Source organism: Lethenteron reissneri, chromosome 31 (assembly GCF_015708825.2).
Source record: "Lethenteron reissneri isolate LAM-NWPU_2019-01 chromosome 31, ASM1570882v1, whole genome shotgun sequence".
NCBI lineage: Eukaryota > Metazoa > Chordata > Hyperoartia > Petromyzontiformes > Petromyzontidae > Lethenteron > Lethenteron reissneri.
In genome coordinates, this window is record NC_083809.1 from 9850258 (window position 1) to 9869876 (window position 19619).

The following is a 19619-nucleotide window of genomic DNA, read 5'->3' on the forward strand; positions in this document are numbered from 1 at the left end:
CCTATACGTACAACATGATGTTGCATGTGACGTCCCACGTTCTCTGTGGATCAGCCTCAACACTGGTTCACCAACAAACCTGTAACTTGTGACTCAAGCCTGACACCCCATGCTTGTACAACCCTTTCGTAAAACCGCTGCTGGATGAGGGTCGCTCATGCTGTACAGGTCATGAGGATTATTGGCCATAATTCACCACGCAGGCGAGTGCAGGTTGGTGAAGGTGGAGTACTTAGGCTTTGGAGCGTAGCAGAGTACAACAATGGATCGTTGCCGCACTCTGCGGCCCACAACATAACCCACCAGGAAATGTGTGTAAAGTATGCTGCTTGTTTCCACATCGCCGAGGAACATTAATAACCATGACGCCACCGCTCGTCAGAGGCCCTCTCTGGTGGGCTACACGCTGCAAATGCCGTCGGGCTTCCTGGGATTCCGACCTCGTCCATTATGAGCCGGGACACCGACCTCTGGCTGGTGCGTTGACCTCTGTGGGAGCAACAGAAGAGCCACGGATGACTCGCCAAGCTCCCAATGCGTGATCATCCGTGCTTTGCGTCTGGTGAGCATATGGCGCAGCTCCTTGATTTATAATCTCATGGCCCGCTCCACTCACCGCACACCCTACCAGTGGGATCTTTCGCTCATGAAATCAAAGGGAAAATTTTCGCAATGAAGCGTTTTTTTTGTCAACAATGACTGCGGGTGGATGGAAATCGCACCTCTGATTATCACAGTTAGCAATGGACGGTGCGAACATACATACAAGCGTAATGATGACTAAAACTACTCTCCAAACCCCAATGTATGACTAAATGTTACGAGACAAAATCAGCTGTTCGCGAAAATGTAATAACCAACAGAAAACTTTTTTGTGTCCTTTAGACAACTAGACTAAGAGAATGAGTATATGATATCCACAGGCCTAAGACTTGGCTCAAACCTGAGAGGTTTATAATCGACTAGACTGAGACTATGACTAAAATAAAATATGCCGACTAAATGAATTCACGACAATACCCCATGGTGTCGTGTAACTCGGACCTGAGCGGCAATGCCGTTTTCTCAAAATTTTCCCAAGGCCCAAATGGATTGCAGGGCCTTACTCTCGTTGTCAGTGTTCACCGACCGATTGAATGGCCGCGAGCAATGGGCACAGTGCAATTTGCGGGTCCATAATTAAGCCTCGCCCATAAACAACTGCCTTACACACTGGATCCATTTAAGCCAAGGGAGTTGAGCTCACTTTACTTCATTGGAGTTAATTATCAATGCAATCTCCAAACGGAACAACGTCGAGACAGTGATAGTCACAGTACATCCAGAAGCTCGGCTGGATTAAACGAGGGGCTCGTGTTTACAAGACACGCACAGGGGTGGGTGGAGAGGGGTCATTATACCTTTAACCTGTACACTAAATTGCGTGCAAATTGACTCAAAAATACTACACTGTACAGAGGACACACTTTAGTACTCAATGCAGATCTGCGCCGGACTATAAATCACCACAAGAAACATTTTTCGTGCATTGCCTACAAATCCCCTTCACCAGCTTACTCACAGAAGGTCTGATGCCTAATTTATCGGGCTGCCCACAAAGGGGAGTTGGGGGGGGGGCAAAAGGAGCAAACTTGCCAGAGGCATCAGACGAAAGACGGCCACGCAGCAGACCTGGGGACTCGAGTGGCCTTCTGCCCCCGGGTCTCCAGTAACTATATGTCTGGGATGCGCTGCCAATTCATGCAGCTATTTGTCCACCGGTATGCTACTTTTTGGAGGAAATGACAGTCGTTTAATTTAAAATTGGAAAACATTTCCACTGGTTTGTAAATTGTGTGCAGCCACTTCCACACACAACCCCATCCCCCCACCAATTCTGCCACTTCTCTGTCCACAATTTCAGAATGGCCCAAAGTGGATCTGGTTAGGGCAGAGCTTACGGTGTGCAATGTCTCCATCATTGCGCGGAATCTCGTCAATCACAAGTTTGGGGGGCGTGCCTTGCATGGGGAGAGAGCTGAGAGAATGTGGCAAACCACACCGCACAAATTCGTGCACATGTTTGGGGCCTCCGTTCTGCTCCATCTTCATGTATTCGTACAGAAAGTATAGAGCAGGAGTTTGGAAGCTCTTAAACATTTTCAGAAAGTAGCCAAACGGAGACGGACGTGCACGTGAAAATGACGGTGATTATGAAGATAGAAGCAGAAAGATGATCCATAATACAGTTTTTTTTGGGTTAGATCGCGTAAATATATGAATGTGTCGTTTAATCCGCCATCGCACAATTAGTAAGGTTTGTCATGTAAACAGAACGTGCCAATTCGTTACGAGTACAGCACAGCGCTGTGTTGGAGAGCCAAGCCACAACATTTCGCCAGTAATTACAACTAGCTTCATCAGGCGACAGCCAGATGTGTGGAGAAGTCCTCGTGTTCCGTTCCTTAAATAGAGGGGTAGATGTGATCACGACGCTTGTGCGCTCTTCATACAAGAAAGATGATGCTGGTAAAGACACTCATTGATTATTTTCCATCTTTGTAAAATACTTCCCAGCATTCACTGCCTTAACATATTTTTTTTTAAATAGCAAGGTTCCTCAAAGCCTTTCGATGAGTACATTCCCTCCACGTACACCGTGGCTTGAGATGCAGTCACAGTTGGACGCGTTTATAAACACAAATTGGATTGCACTCGAAACCAAACAACACGAGCAGACACGAGATCAAATGAATCCACGCGCATCAACACCACCTTCCGTCTCAGAGATGAAGACGTTAAGAGCTGCTTCAGTCTGCGACACACAGCAATACATCTGGTCATAGTTGTGGCCGCTGGTGTGCATCGTTTGTTTTGAGTGTAAATGCCGTATAAAAGAAACCTTTGTTGGACTTAACACATGTCGGAAAAACCGCAAGCCCCCCCCCCCCCTCCACCGAGTCTCCAAAATGTCACCGAAAGCACCCACCCCAGCTTTGATCTTCCCACGTGGCGTCTCTCTGCCTATCTTTACTGTCCTCCCAACAGCTAGCGATCTGCAGATAGCGCTGGCCCAGTGTCTCAACAGGATGCCCTATATCACTCAGGTATTTGCAGTCACTAAGCGAGACAATATTGCATGGGTTAGGAAGGGGTCCTGCAGCACGGATGAAGCCACAGTTACAGGTAAAGCCTTGAAATTGCTCACGCATGCCACTGCCGGCGGAAGGGTCTACAATAGAGGGAGCTCTAGATAGACCCTGTGGAGGATATCTGACCCACTGGTCCATGTTGACCAGAGGTTTTGCACGTGCTAATGTATGTGCGAAGCACAATTCTGTACAATTCATACCATTAATTGAAGGGCATTTGCAATGTTGTTGTCCTATACTGATAAGAGGCGTGTCGCAATGTGTGAATTAACATTGATTCTTACACTCGTGATGAATGTGTCAAAGAATGTGTGTGAGTTTGGATGTTGCTGGAGGAGGCCCACTTCCACCATTCGTACCTCATTTGCCAGTAAAAAATATGATTATTGTTTTTTTTACCATTTTATCTGGCAACAAAACTGAGAACTTTATTTACGAGGAGTCATGTTTGCATAGACCACAATACCTGCAGTCATAATGCAAACAAAAACATAACTCTGATAATGTATGCACTGTCCTTGTTTGCATTATGACTGCAGGTATTGTGGTTTATGCAAACATGACTCCTCGTAAAAAAAGGTGTCAGTTTTGTTGCCAGATAAAATGGTAAAAAAAAACAATAATCAGGAAGCCCACTGTTAATCTTCTTAAGCAGGGCCACTCAGAGGTTCCTGGAGGCCTGGGGGCAGAATGCCACCTGAGGTCCTCTGAATTTATATGCGGAGGGCCCCTCTTCTGCGTGGAGTGCAGAGCACTGGTTATGAGGCTACGCACTTGTAAATAAGCAACACGACAACGGTGCGCTGCTGCTGCTGCTCGAGCAGCTGCATTGGGTGCCTGCATATGCGCTCGTGTTTGTACGTTCGTGCAACGGAGCAGAAAAATAATATTCTCCCGTGGCTCCTGACTCAGAATTAAAGCTGAGGTTGGCACAGCAACAGCGAAGGGGATTGGGAAGGGGGGGGGACTAAAAAACACGAACAGCACTCTCCATTTCCTTACCCAAACTCTGCGAGTGTAAGCTGTAATCACTGCTGTGAGCACTGTACAAGTATGACCTGTCAGACGTTGTTTATCCTTTCATGAGAGATTGAATTGCGTTCCCATTGCTCTTGAGAAGCAATTGTACGGGTAAATCAACACTGAATTGCAGTGGTTCGACTCTGGGGTTCAGCCGCCTGTGGTTTAATCTGGGGGTTCTCTGGTCTCAGCTTGGTCACCAATGACTGCACACACACACACAAAAGACATGACATTAAATATTTGGTTCTGCTTTTAATTTTGAAATATTGCAGGTCTGAGAATTAAACGTTACCTTGCGATGCTCCCCATTTCTGTAAATTAGAAATCACTCGAGGATTCTCGGAGGGAGCTCTGTGATATCCACTTCTGTGGGCCGATCTCTACCAGGAAGGGTTGCACTGCTGTTGCGAGACTTCCAAAATGAATCTTCGTCTCGGGATACAACGAACACAATCGAGATAAAACTGGGGGAAATAACAAACATCGGTTTTTTTTAAATAAAAATCTACATCGCAACGCATAGTTCTTCTTTCTACAGTTTTGTTGAAATTCACAGCGTTGTTAAAACTGAGATTAACCTCGTGTCACACGAAAACCGTACACAGTAATAGATGCTCGCTTGAACTCTGATGCACGTTTCAACTGTGTCGGAGATAAGTATTCCCATGCATCCAAAAACTTTTGCCCACGTGGAAGCAATTATAGTGCATTTACACATTTTTATATGTCCACTGTTAAAATATACGTAAATGGTTGTACCAGAATACTTTAAGAATCAAACCTCATCATCATCAACGTGGTGTTTCATTTGCCACTATTGTGAACACGTGGCACGCACAGGCAGACAGGAATGCACGTAAAAAAGACACGAGGATATCGGCAGGCAAACGCTATTATTTAATTGTATTCCTTTTCCCAACCGTATTCCTCCTGAAATATTGACATCATGCCCTAAAACAAGGACACACTCATTTTGGTAACGCATTGCAGTAAGCATTGCATCACGTTGTGTCAAACTCTGCATTCCCATGAGCACCTAATAGCGAACTGGGCAAGTGGGCCTATCCCAGACTGCTAGAGCAGCCCGTGAGCTCCACCCGAGCCGTGCAGCCCACTCAGGTAGCTCCTGTTGCCAACGGGGATTACAATGCGAACGCGATGGGAAAAAATTAACCCGTAAAAACAAAGTTTTTCACTATAAATCCTTTATATGCGTGGCGGCTAGAGTCCTCTCGTCCTCTGGCTTGAGATGGCTGCCACCTATGGGTCAGATGATTGCCTGCCACCATTAAGCAATTGGTAATTAAATATAATAAAAAAATTCCTAAAAAGTGTAAAATTTTGGAAACATTTTTTCACGAAAATAAATTGTCACGCACAACGAGTCTGTGTGCAAAATGTCAGCTCGATTGGATCACGGAAAGTGGGTTAAAAAACGACCGAAAGATTTGCACGGTCGTAAGCGCGCAAGCAAGCAAGTGAACTTAATATGAAGGATTTAAAAAAAACTGGCTGTGGAAGATGCCGTCGCATGACCACTTCTGAATTCCCTTAAATTGCCACGTATGCACACTGTCACTTGCCCAGCTGCAGTGATATTTATTGCAAAGGTTGTTGAAACCAAAACTGTTGTCCTCAAAGCAGGAACTATGCCAAATAGTGAACTACATTTAAACTCAACTAAGCAGCTCAAAGAGAAGTTGTTGGCATTTGAGCAATGATGTTTTAGATGGATACTATGAATGTGATAAACAGACAGGATAAGCAATGCAGGACATGGCAGATAAGTGTTGTCGATATGATTAGGGAAAACAAAATATCGTGCTGGGTAAGACGTGTGCTGGATGGGGAAGGACTTGTTACCAAGCAGGCATTGGAGTGGTCTCCACGAGTTCAGCGAGCAAGGGGAAGACCTAAGAGAAGATGGCGAGAAGCTTTCAGGACAGATTCTGGAGGTTGCATGTCGACAGTGCAGCAGCTGCAGGATCTGGTAAAGGGCAGAAAGCATTGACGAAGCGTGGATGTAATAGGTTTAGCAATTTTTTTTTCGATTTAAAGCTTTCGTGACTGCAGGGATTCATATTCTTGGTTCTTTCGGTAAAGTCACGTAGAAGGGAAATAATAAAATAATAAAAATAAAACATAATAAAATAAAATTCTCACGACGTTTCGGCCACAACGCAAGCAGCCGTCCTCAGGTGAAGAACAGGGCTGTCGGAAATAATGCACGTATCAACTGTCATTCGGACGCTGTCTTTCCGACAGACCTGTTCTTCACCTGAGGACGGCTGCTCGCGTTGTAGCCGAAACGTCGTGAGAATTTTATTTAATCGTTTTATTTGTATTATTTTATTATTTCCCGTGACTTTACCGAAAAAACCAAGAAGAGGTTTAGCAATGATGACATTGATCTTGAAATATCGTGAAGTCTTTGGTGATTGGGCTGAGACCTTGAACCAGCAAAAAATTGAGAACCCAGAAAATCACTGCAATGGCTGTTTGGATTTGAACCCAAGATTTTAGGGATACCAGTTGAGCGCTCTGAAAAGATAATATCTCCCAGGACGACCCGGCGACCTTTAGGAAGAGCTATTCATAACAAACATAGCCCACCTCTACACAGGTCAGCAGGGGGGAAATATAAAAAAACGCTATGCATCAACAACGGGTGGAAACATTATTCAGTTTTTATTACGAACGTGATTTTTTTTTCAAACGCAAAAGCATTTAGGTCACAGTGCCAGTGCATCGAATTCCTTCCATGAGTGAACGTGGCAGAAGCTGAGTGGCCCAAAGTGCCAGGCCTCTGCAAGGAAAACTGTTGCCGTGGAGTGGTCATCTGAGCAACAACACAGGTCAAAGAGTGCAGAGTCAAATATGAGCGCGATTATTCCAATACTTGCACAGAAAACTATGCGCCTTTGCTCAACGGAAATAACGACGTTAATTGCGAACCAACAACTTAGCCATGCGTTACCAGCACACGCACACGTCTATTTAAAGAATCCTGGCATTTAACATCAGAGGTTCTATGACAATGCAACACGACCCACTGCAGCACCACACATATGGCGTTTTTTTTTTAAAAGTGCATACCACTGCAGAGTTTACATGAAGGGATGTTTGCATTTTCGTGACCGCATGTCATCGTTATTATAAGCAGACGGTCATAAGCCATTTTTCCCGGTGTAAAATTGATCTTTACTTTTACATGAGATCGGCTCTTAAACTGGCACTCAAACTGGCTCAGCATCCAAGCAGCATTTGCATGCAAATCATAATAAAGCAATTTTAACGTGTTTTAGGAGATATACTGTGGTACAGCCCTTATTATCATAAGCCATTGTCTATACGCTATTGGAGGAAGGCCTTCCCATTCCGTCACCATCCATCTGGGTCTAGTGCTGCTATCGTCCGTTTCTCTACTCCGCATGAACTCATCTTATCGCTCACTGCCCGAGGGGGTCGTGCTCTTGGATGTACTCATCGTCCTTTGGCTGCCATTCTGTCACCAGTCTCGTCCATCAGCCATCATCCCATTCACGTGACCTGGTTAATCTCATTTATCTTACTTGGCAACACGATGTCTTTGGTTCGTGTTTCTTTCCTGATCCGTGTGTTCCTTTTTCTGTCCCTCGGTGCAATTCTAAGCAACGCATCTCTCCAATGCTTCTTTGTGCAACTTTCTGCTTTGCTCCATTTCTTTGCCAATATCCATGCTTCAGATCACCTTTTCAAAGCTGGCAGCAGAGTGCACTGATTAAAAACTGTCTTCTTCATGACTCACTGGTGTGCTTATTTTTCACTATCATGTTCAACTCTCCGAAGGCACTCACACCATCCTGTTCTTGTTCCCCTCTTTATTGCAACGTGGTATATCACACTGCCCCTTTTTTGTTATTCTAGCATGTGTGTGGCTCTGGAAAAGAATACGGAGACTGAGACGCATTGTGAGCTCTGCAACGCATTTCGGCCCGACCAGGTATGGAAACTCCGGGGTAGGAAAATTATTCCATCGTGCTTGGCGAACCGTCGTGCTTGGCAAGAGTTTATTTTGATGGGACCCTTGTGTCGCTTATAAGATTGACTTATTAAGCAGCATGATCATTCGGGGGCCTCATCCTCACTCTCACAGCTGCAGCAATGTGTTTAGACGCCGTCCATGCTTCATTCACATTCAGAAATAAAGACAATACTGGTGATTATCAATCCAGTGCTAGACCTAAGGCCTCCTCAAACCCCGTTAGTTACGACTTTGTCGCACACGTTCAGTGCGGGTTGTAGAAGAGAGATGCCCATGACCGGTTTAAGATATTAAGCGCCACTGGTTTTTAGCCATGGCCAGGGATACAACTCAGGTGTGCTGGGTTCATATCTCAGCATGCTAAACAATTCATATTCGTATGGCTGATGTTTGATGTGCAGCAAATTTGATTTTACATTGAGGCGGTTGAGCCAGACAATTGTGTCGGGAGTAGCTTATACGCTCCGCCACCAGAGTCCAGCAGGATAATCGCGGTGACTCATTCCACAGCAGGCGAGCGACAATTGCCACCACGGCATGGAGCCAAGCGGCATGAAACTCGATGAGACGGTTCTATTAACAGGTTCGCCGATGGCTCCTGGGCGTAGCCGTATCTCTCTGTGTCCCACCAGAGCAGTCTACAGCTGCGAGGGGCCGTTAAAGGCAGTGTGGCGTCTTAGAGGCCCTCACGAAATCCACCAAGTTGTATTATTGCTGGATGGAGTTTTGCCGACGCGGCACAGACAATTCCACTGTAAAGTCCGTGTATGGAATCAACCCTACCCCACACCCACATCCAAATGGGGGTAGGGAGGGGGCTCTAGAGTGGGTGCGTGGAATGGAGCACCCATAATTTGATGCCTAATACACTTTGGCAGCTTGTGCATTTAATACATCTTCTGGAACTTGCTGAGAGGGCGGATTGCAAGCTTCGTGTACTCTCCCTCTCCTGCACCCCCCACCCCTCTCTCCCAGATCCCTTCAGTCCCCTGCCCTGGCATCACGTGACACCACCTCCTCTCTGGTGAGGGAATGGATGGGGCCCTCATCCTCCCTCGCAAGGGCACCCACTCCGCGCTGTCCTCTCAGCTCCCTGCACTGGCTCACTTCACGCCTCCTTCCCCTTAAAGGACGGAATGCTCGCTATTCTTTCTTGTTTCCCCCTTTTCTCCTCTTCAAAAAAATCACCACGGGCCATCTAAAAAAGAAAATATTTAAACCATATAAGCAGAGCTTTTAAAAAGCATTGACAGTGCTTGTTGTAGATATTTTCCAACATCTGCAAAAGCAGATCCGTGCAGTCTGAAAGACAAAATGCTATCAAATTAGTTTTAAAACGAGATATGTTCTTTAGTCTTTGAAATGTGTTTTTGTTGGTTGAGCAAACGTCTAGTTCAGTTTTTAGTGAGGACACAGCAACGTAATTCAGACATCCACCGATGCAGTTAAAACGAAAAAAAAACAAGTCAACTGCTGCCACACAATTTGGCACGATCAAATCCTCGCGTTAAATCTGCTGTCGTGCAGACTAACGCGCATTCACACAAAAAAACTTCAGTAGCTTTGCGTCTTTCTGCTGGAAAACATAACCACAGTGCGGCTGGCAACACGGCCTCGCTGACTGCGCCGGGGGTCCAGACACCGAGTGAACACGTCTGTGGTCAGCGCCACATCCCATCAAGACACTGGCTTTTGTCTCGCCATATGTGCACCGCCTCACCACTGCTTGCTCCCTCACTTTTTAAGACATGAAATATGCCCCCACCCACCCCTCCCGATCTGGAAATCGTTAACTTTGCTCTATACACAGGAAAGAGAGAACTAATGTTACTGGCTTCTTGCCTGTTTCCAGTGCTCACTCTTGCCAATTCTAGAAAGACTTCAAGATGGGCAGTCCACGACTCGTTTTTTTTCTCAATTTGTTAACAAGATATTGTGGTTGGTACTGTGAGTTGCCAACCAGAAACTGCCTCGACTCTGCACGACTGAACTTGCCTTTTCCGGTCCTTACAGGGCACTGTGGAGAGTAGATGGCCGACTGGAAAACTGCTTCTAGAGCATTCTTTTTTGGGGCCATTTACACTTTCTTACTGCTCCAGTAGGCCTAAACTCGACTGGTTGAGCCAGTCGTTACTTTGAAGTTTTAATAGACGGCAAATGACCTTCTCGGGGCTCCCTTCAATGGGCCTCTATTAGGCCACGTGCTTACATGGTTCTTCACGATACTCAATCAAATATAGTGGCAAATTTAATCTCGAAGAGCTTGGGACGAGCAAAGAGCACAACCAAGTTTTAAATTGGCTTCACTTTGTGTCTGTGTGTGCCGTCACTGGTGACCGTTCGCAGCCATCCATTTGCTGCACATAGAGAACTTGCTTCGTGCAACCTGTGACAGGAGCCAGGATCTGTCGTGCTGGCTCCGTGATCTGACGTGGTCATTAATGAGTCCCCGGAGCCATCTCTCTTGAGTGCTTAAATGCGTTTATACGCACACTAGGGAGAACCAGGCGCTCTTCCGAAGGGAGTCCCAAGACGTGAGGTTACGTCCAATAGAACTGGGCCTGCCAGGCACCAACTCGAAATGCACACACAACGCAAAGGGGCGTTCATTGTTGAAGTTTTTTTTGGTTTGAAATGTAAAGACGTTTGGAAAAAATGTAGTTCTCCAGCACCTCAAGTCGAAGCGGACGTCAGGAAGATTATGGATTTTTTTTCAAAGATTGTTAATGCACCAGGAGCCGAATAGTTTTAATTAATAAAAACGCACGTAAATAAACTGCAGTATAATTGTTAAATTTCAAATCGTCTCACTATTGCACACCAGGTGATGGCATCACTCCATATCCATTGTGGTCATCGTCTCAGGTGTGTTCCCTACCTTTGGCTGACATTCACACACAAAAAAAACACGTGTAAAACCTGTGGGCTTTATGGCTAACTTATGGGTTTTCTGGCCTGCACTATTCTTCCTGTCGTGATGCCCCCCCCCCCCCCCCCTAAAAAAAAAATTGTGCTGCAGTTTCGATTGTTCAACTGTCGTCCGCCCGAACCACCTCGGCGGCTGCTCCACGTGTAAGAGCCCTCGATCCGAAGTCTCTTCCACCTGCGAATTCCACCCCCGTCCACCCCCGGGAGCTCGGCGTTGCCCGGTGCCCGCTCAACAGGCGCGGCAAGAGCCCGCGCGCGTCGGACTCTGCTGGCCGCAGAGAACGGACGGGCGAGCGCGGCGCAGGTTAACTTGCAGGGTGCGCAAGGCTCAAATGGAGAAGACTGTACGCCCGCTCGGGTACTGTACATCCCCAAGAACATCGCGCCGTGTGCGCAGTCTCTCTCCATCCACCCCCCCCCCCCCGCCAAGGGCCTCCGCGCACGGCCGCTATCACTGCCAGGGGAGTCTCCTCTACCCTCCCACGTGCAGACAGGTTCCATAATTTCTTGCAGATGTGTCTGGCAGGCGGCGGGTTTTTTTTTCTTCTCTGTTGTTTGGCCTGGCCCCGGTGACCGGGGGTGGGCGAGCGGGCGGGCGTGCGTGCGTGCTGGCCAGGGTGGGGGTGAGGTGGGGAGGAGGAGGAGGTGGTGGGGGAGGAGGAGGTGGTGGTGGGGGGGAGATGCCAGGAAAATGTGAACCGTCGCCGAGCCGCGGTGTCTCGAGCGGTAGTCGTGGTCGAGCAGAAGAAGGCAGTTGGGGTCTTCTCGAGCTCACCAAGCGCAGAACCAGCTGTGGGACGAGGCGCGCGTACGGCGACTTGGGGGGGTGCGGGGAGTTGTCGCGTCTTGCGCGACCGACTTGCGTGCACGCGTGCGCACATCTGATTGTTGTGATTTTCAAAAAAAAATGTGCACGGCTTACTGGGAGATTTTTTTTTTATCTGGATAATTCATCGGAGATGGAACGTTCTCGTTTGCACGGGAATCCGGGGTGTCGAATGACACGCAATGCAAGCACGGAGAACGTGGACTCGTAAACGTCGGCCCACGCTGATTGTTGAATTCGGTCACGAAAATTCTCAAGCCGCTGATTGGGAGGAACTTGATTGGTCAGAATGTATTCAGTATTGAACTGTACAGAGTGGTCCAGTTTGTCTTGTGACCTCCAATTAATTGACCCCCTAACATTTTTTCCCCTCTGCATATTCATTTCTGTTTTAAATAAACCTTTAAAAATGTTAAGCAAGTTTTCGAAAACTAAATAGGAGTCACGCGACATCTGGACCACCCTGCATGCACGTGTCGAGTAATTGGTATCTTTGTAAACTTGACAATCTCTTTGGGTCGTGGTAAAGTTAAAGACATTAATGTTGGCATTAAGCTACCAACCACGTGATCCAACCCAAAAACAAACATGGGATCATTGCGTTGGCAAAAATAACCTGCGTTTAAGTTTACAGGAATACAAATATTATTTGGGGGTTTCGGTAAAGCCACGTAGATAGAAAACATATCTATGTGGCTTTACCGAAAGACCCAAAGAATATGAATTCCTGCAGTCACGAAAGCTTTAAGTCAAATATACAAATATGTATTGGTTTTAATTCTTGTGCGTGTGGTGATGTTTTCATGTTGGTGTGATTGTGGTAAGGTCCATTTAATGGGCATCACTCCTTCACTGGTTGGAATCGCTACAGGTTGATGCCATGACGTGGTCGACACTTTAATTACAACTGAAACGTTGCACGCTTTTTCATTTACACTCTTGTCGCAAAGTGGATATTGAACTCGATGGAAATTCGCTCAGAGAAAATTGAGAAAATACCAATGACAAATAAATATTTTTTAATTCTTCACTTTCTGAGGATTGTATATTCTGAATTTTTAAAAAAAATATTTTGGGAGATCTCCCCACCACCGAAGAGGTAACTCGATTTTAATCAAACCTGGGCTTAAGTAAACTGCTTTTTTAAATAATGCACAAGTATACATAACAGTTGAGACCGCTCCTTTATCACAAAACAATACTCAGACTTCTTATTCTTGGTTCTTTCGGTAAAGTCACGTAGAAGGGAAGTAATAAACTAATAAAAATATAAAACAATAAATATTTTCACGACGTTTCGACTGCAACACAAGCAATCATCATCAGGTGTGAAATCCACAGCAAAAAAATGTTCTTGCTGTGGATTTCACGTGACTTTACCGAAAGAACCAAGAATACGAACCCCTGCAGTCACGAAAGCTTTACATCAAAATACTCAGTCAGACTCTTTGGAGTACCAATATTTTGGTAAGTAATCATTCATGAGCTTAAGTGACCCATTAACCCCCCCGAGGTGCTGTACAGATGAGCCTATTCCTGACCCTCTTTGAGGATGATGTTACCATTCATTAGAATCAGTCATGCTCAATCCACTGCTGTATGAAGGGCTCCCCAAGCCACCACCACCTCTCGTTATCCTTCTATGCATTAACCCAACTAGCACTTCCACCCGAACTGATGTCATGGCTTCATCTCCTCGGTGGACCCTCTTGAGAACGATCAATTCCTTAAAAGTCGTCACTTTAAAATATATTGCAGTGGTCAGATCTAGGAGGTGTCTTGTGAGTCTTAGCACCCCTGCTGCTTCACCATCCCAACCGAAGCCGATGATTGTTGGATCCAGAGCTGCTGGCGACTGGGCCCATGGTTTAGGTCAGTGGTTCTTAACCTTTACTGTAGCCTTGCACCCCTTTGGTTCTTAATCGTTAAACAATGTATCATGTCAATAAATAAAAAGGTTGAATGAAACAAAGTAGTTGTATATTCTTGGTTCTCTCGGTAAAGTCACGTAGAAGGAAAATAATAAAATAATTTCCAAAAATTGTTGTTTTTTATTTTATTATTTCCCTTCTACGTGACTTTACCGAAAGAACCAAGAATATGAATCGCTGCAGTCACGAATGCTTTACATCAAAAGTAGATGTACTTACGTGCCCGTGCTTAATTTGTTTTTCGATTATTTAATTTCGAAAAAAATCTGGCTGGTCTCGCACCCGCCAGAAAGGGCATCTCGCATCCCCAGGGCCTGCCTTCGCCCCAGGTTAAGAACCACTGGTTTAGGTGCATTGATCATGAGATATTCTCCCATTGTGAACCCAGTGTCCGGTGAATGGGCACAGGGTTAGCACTCGGCTATAAACGGTGATTAACGTGCACTTGAGGTCGTCACGTTTCTTCAGGGATTGATGGTAAATGTTCAGAACTTGCGTGGGACGTTCGATGCTTTATGCTCTAACCGTGTAATCATAAACGTCCAATCGACAACAATTGCCATTAATGATATAGCTGCTGAAAGTTACGCTTTGCAGATGAACTATATTAATGTTAAAACAAATACATTGTTTAGTTTCTTGTGGGGGGTCCCTCTCTCCCTCCCTCCCCTCGCCGCCTCATTCTGCCTTCACCACTGACTCAAATACCCTTTTAACCGCAGTCATTCCACAAACACACATCATTTACCAAGTCCAAAAAGTCACACCCACAATTTTCCAAACTACCAACAGCCGGAGAGACATTTCTCAATTCGTTTTTCATCGCCCTTTCTCACAAACCTTTGCCGTGCACTGTGTTCTGTAACAACGTGACATTATCACCGCCTGGCGACGCTTAGTCAATCACAGAGGAGTTTATATCGGATGGGGGAAACAACGAATGCGAATTTCAGTATATAGATATATTGCCATCCAGCACTAGATGATCATGACCTATGAGAAATTGAAATCAACGAATGAATGAAATCTCCTTTCATTGCACCCGTGTCGGGAAAATATCCATTGTCATCGCTCGTGCACGCGTCAACAATGAGGGTGGCACTATTTGTTGTGATTTACCGTTGTCCCGTCAGTCAGCCTTCGCGTAACCTGCGAATGTCTTTTACACGGTTTGTGGCTTTTGCAGAGAAGTTGGTTGGGGTCGCTGTGGGAGAGGAGAGGGGTCTTCGTGGAGTTGCCATGCAGCTTCAAAATAAACCATGTCATGGAAAACAGACGGCCGCTGGCCGTCGCCAACGCCAACATCTGATCTGCATTTCCTCGCATTCTTGTGGCAAGAGAGTGGCTGCTGCCTTTGTCTCGTTTTCTTAATAAAAAAAACCCGCGACATAACATCACAACAGCAAAAACATATATATACAGGAGTTACACTTAAGAACACGACCACAAGATTTATGAAAGTCTCAGCATAAGTCTTGAACGTGTTACATTTAAAGTGGTAAATGCTTGATTCGTTTACATCACAACTTGTCCACCGTACAATGGTACGGGCTCGTGGAGTTCATCAAATAATTAAGAAGACGTACAACATTTGTCTTTAACGGTGTCGATTATTTGCTTGAATGCACAGGAATAAACAACATCTAGGACAATGCTATACTTGTGTACACGCAGGCAGAGACAGCTGCTTACAAAGCCATAATATATCCTATGGAACAATGGGGGCGATGTGTCTCACTCACAAGCCTTGGATATGGCCCAGCCCGTGCCACGTACACACTACTCCTGGGGGAATCGCTTACACTGTTTTGCACACGAGGTGAGATTTAATACCACACTGGTGTTCCAGGATGGAGCCCACAGACTTGTGCAGTACATACAAGAAGAGATCAGCAAAGCACAACTACGTCGGGTGGCAGGGTCAGTTTAATAAGAGTGTTTTTCACATTGGCAAAATTCATGGATCAGGACAATGAAGGTGAGCTCAAAACTAAACAGAGGCCCTCCCTTGGGGTGCTAATTGGTGTGGTGGCTAATTATCATGCATGAAAGAACTAGCAACTTTCCAGAGGTTTTGCTCACCGCTTGCAGTTTTCAAACAAAGCACAAATCGCATCAGTCGTTTGAAAAAGTGTGGATTTGCATACAATGCAACATCAGCAAAATAACAACTCGCGACCAAAATACAGCGCTACACCACCAAAGTCATCAAGGTGGAAGGAGGGTACATGGTGAGAGAATGGGCTTGCCGGGAAGGTAGAGAGATTATTGGTAACTTGTTAAGTCAAGAGGCCCTTTTATACTTCACAATCAGCAACGGCCACATTTGTAGTTCGAAATGATATTTCTAATGTTAAACGTTTCTTTAATGTATAACAGATTTGGCAATTGCCAGTGCAAATGGTTATTCCAGACACAACTTTGTCTCGCTCGACACACACGCACCACAGCACTCGCCATTTGCTTCCAGTGAGCGAAACGGTCATTATTGTGAAGGCCAGGACGGTAAAGACCACGGCCAAGTAAAACACAGCTTGTGAAAACCCCCGAGACACGAGCGCATCATGGGAAGGCCATACAAGCTGGAGGACTGTGCGCTTCGTGCACATGGAGGCGCTGCCGAAGGTCTTGAGTCATACCCACATCGTCATGCCATCGTAGGGCAGTGGTTGGTGAGCAGAGGACTCGCATCCTAAACCCGTTTTACCACGAACTTTGTAATTTGACGGTCCTTAGAGGCACCTACAGCCACCAACAACTAAGTAATTAGATCTTCTTGGTTCTTTCGGTAAAGTCACGTAGAAGGGAAGATGAATCCCTGCAGTCACGAAAGCTTTGAATCGAAATTTAAGTAATTAGATGTTTTGTTTGTTTGTTTGTTTCGTAGAGACAAATAAATACCACGCCAAGTTATGGACGAGTTTTCGATCAATGTGTCCAGTTTCTCGAGGGTACGTTCTTGGAAGCAACACGACGTTAATGCTCGGATTTCATTTACATTGGATCATGTTTCCGAGGGTAATCTCATAACCGAACGTTACAGACAGACGGACAAAGAAAATGCATTAATGCTGTCAAATGTGGTTGGAAAGCATTAAAACAGATATGCTCCTCATCAATCAAGACCATTGTAAGAATCCTGGCCCTGAAACGTACTCCACCCAAACATTTAGAAATGCATTGAGCCTTTGCAAAATATCAAGCGTTAGACTTTTATGTTTCATGCCGTAAATACAGATTGTCCTGTTGTGTTCCAACAGCAAATTTTTAATTATAGAACCACCACAAACATGTGAACACTCGGGCATTATTACAACTACAGGGTGTACGGGTATAGATATTGAGAATGTGTATATGGAGTAGAAGGAGGACGAGACGGATTGACCTAGGAAAGGCTTTGATTTTGTTTATTAGGAAACACGTTTCCTGCTGGGAAATACTGCCCCTTAGCATATTACAGTACTATATATTGTTTTCTTGGTACGGTCTACCAGCCTAATGGATCAATCTCAACATACATCATCACCATCTTACAGTCTGCATCCCTCATCACCATTCTACAGGTCTCATAAGCCCACCCTCCATTTACCCCATCACAAAAAAAACGACACGAGCATTGCTTGTTCACTGGATATGTTAAACTTTCTCAAAGGTACAAACTGCAAGGCACGGAGAACAATAATAAAACCCCTACATGCAATACAAGCACTGTATCTCAGAGTGAAATGGTTGAGATCCTTTACCAATCCACCCAATCCCTGGGCCTGTCCGCAAGGCACATGGGGACCCAAGGGGGGGCAACTTCTAAGCCAGTTTTTCTTCCTCTTCAGAAAATTGACCCAAGCTGCTGCTGTGACTGCCTCTGCTGCCCCCGCTGAAGAGAGTGCACCCCCTACTCAGCCTTGAAGCCTCTTTGCCCAGGCTAACCCCAAACCTCCACTGGCACCGTGCACCACAGGAAGCCCATTCAACCGACCCGCCACCAACGACACAACACTCGCAGGAGCCTCCTCACGAATGAAGACTACAACCTTCTTACACCCCCTCGACAACAACAATCGAGCCTTCTCACACATGACAACTATAACCTTCTTACATCCCATCGACAACGACCTCCAACGCCTCACATGGTGAATACAACCTTCTTAGATCTCCTTGACAACAACTAACGATCCTCTTCCACATGGCCATTACAACCTTCTTACAACCTCTCGACAACAACCTCCAACGCCTCACATGACGACCACAACCTTCTTAGATTCCCTTGACAACAAGCATCAATGCCTTCTCACACATGACGACCACAACCTTCTTACACCACCCCAACAACACCCATCAACGCCTGCTCACACATGGCGACTACAACCTTCTTACACCACCCCAACAACACCCATCAACGCCTGCTCACACATGGCGACTACCACCTTCTTACACCACCCCAACAACACCCATCAACGCCTGCTCACACATGGCGACTACCACCTTCTTACACCACCCCAACAACACCAATCAACGCCTGCTCACACATGGCGACTACAACCTTCTTACACCACCCCAACAACACCATCAACGCCTGCTCACACATGACGACCACAACCTTCTTACACCACCCCAACAACACCCATCAACGCCTGCTCACACATGGCGACTACAACCTTCTTACACCACCCCAACAACACCCATCAACGCCTGCTCACACATGACGACCACAACCTTCTTACACCACCCCAACAACACCCATCAACGCCTGCTCACACATGGCGACTACAACCTTCTTACACCACCCCAACAACACCCATCAACGCCTGCTCACACATGGCGACTACAACCTTCTTACACCACCCCAACAACACCCATCAACGCCTGCTCACACATGACGACCACAACCTTCTTACCACCACCCCATCAACGCCTGCTCACACATGGCGACTACAACCTTCTTACACCACCCCAACAACACCCATCAACGCCTGCTCACACATGGCGACTACAACCTTCTTACACCACCCCAACAACACCCATCAACGCCTGCTCACACATGACGACCACAACCTTCTTACACCACCCCAACAACACCCATCAACGCCTGCTCACACATGACGACTATAACCTTCTTACACCACCCCAACAACACCCATCAACGCCTGCTCACACATGACGACCACAACCTTCTTACACCACCCCAACAACACCCATCAACGCCTGCTCACACATGACGACTACAACCTTCTTACACCACCCCAACAACACCCATCAACGCCTGCTCACACATGGCGACTACAACCTTCCTACACCACCCCAACAACACCCATCAACGCCTGCTCACACATGGCGACTACAACCTTCCTACACCACCCCAACAACACCCATCAACGCCTGCTCACACATGACGACCACAACCTTCTTACACCACCCCAACAACACCCATCAACGCCTGCTCACACATGACGACCACAACCTTCCTACACCACCCCAACAACACCCATCAACGCCTGCTCACACATGGCGACTGCAACCTTCCTACACCACCCCAACAACACCCATCAACGCCTGCTCACACATGGCGACTGCAACCTTCCTACACCACCCCAACAACACCCATCAACGCCTGCTCACACATGACGACCACAACCTTCTTACACCACCCCAACAACACCCATCAACGCCTGCTCACACATGACGACTACAACCTTCGTACACCACCCTAACAACACCCATCAACGCCTGCTCACACATGGCGACTACAACCTTCCTAC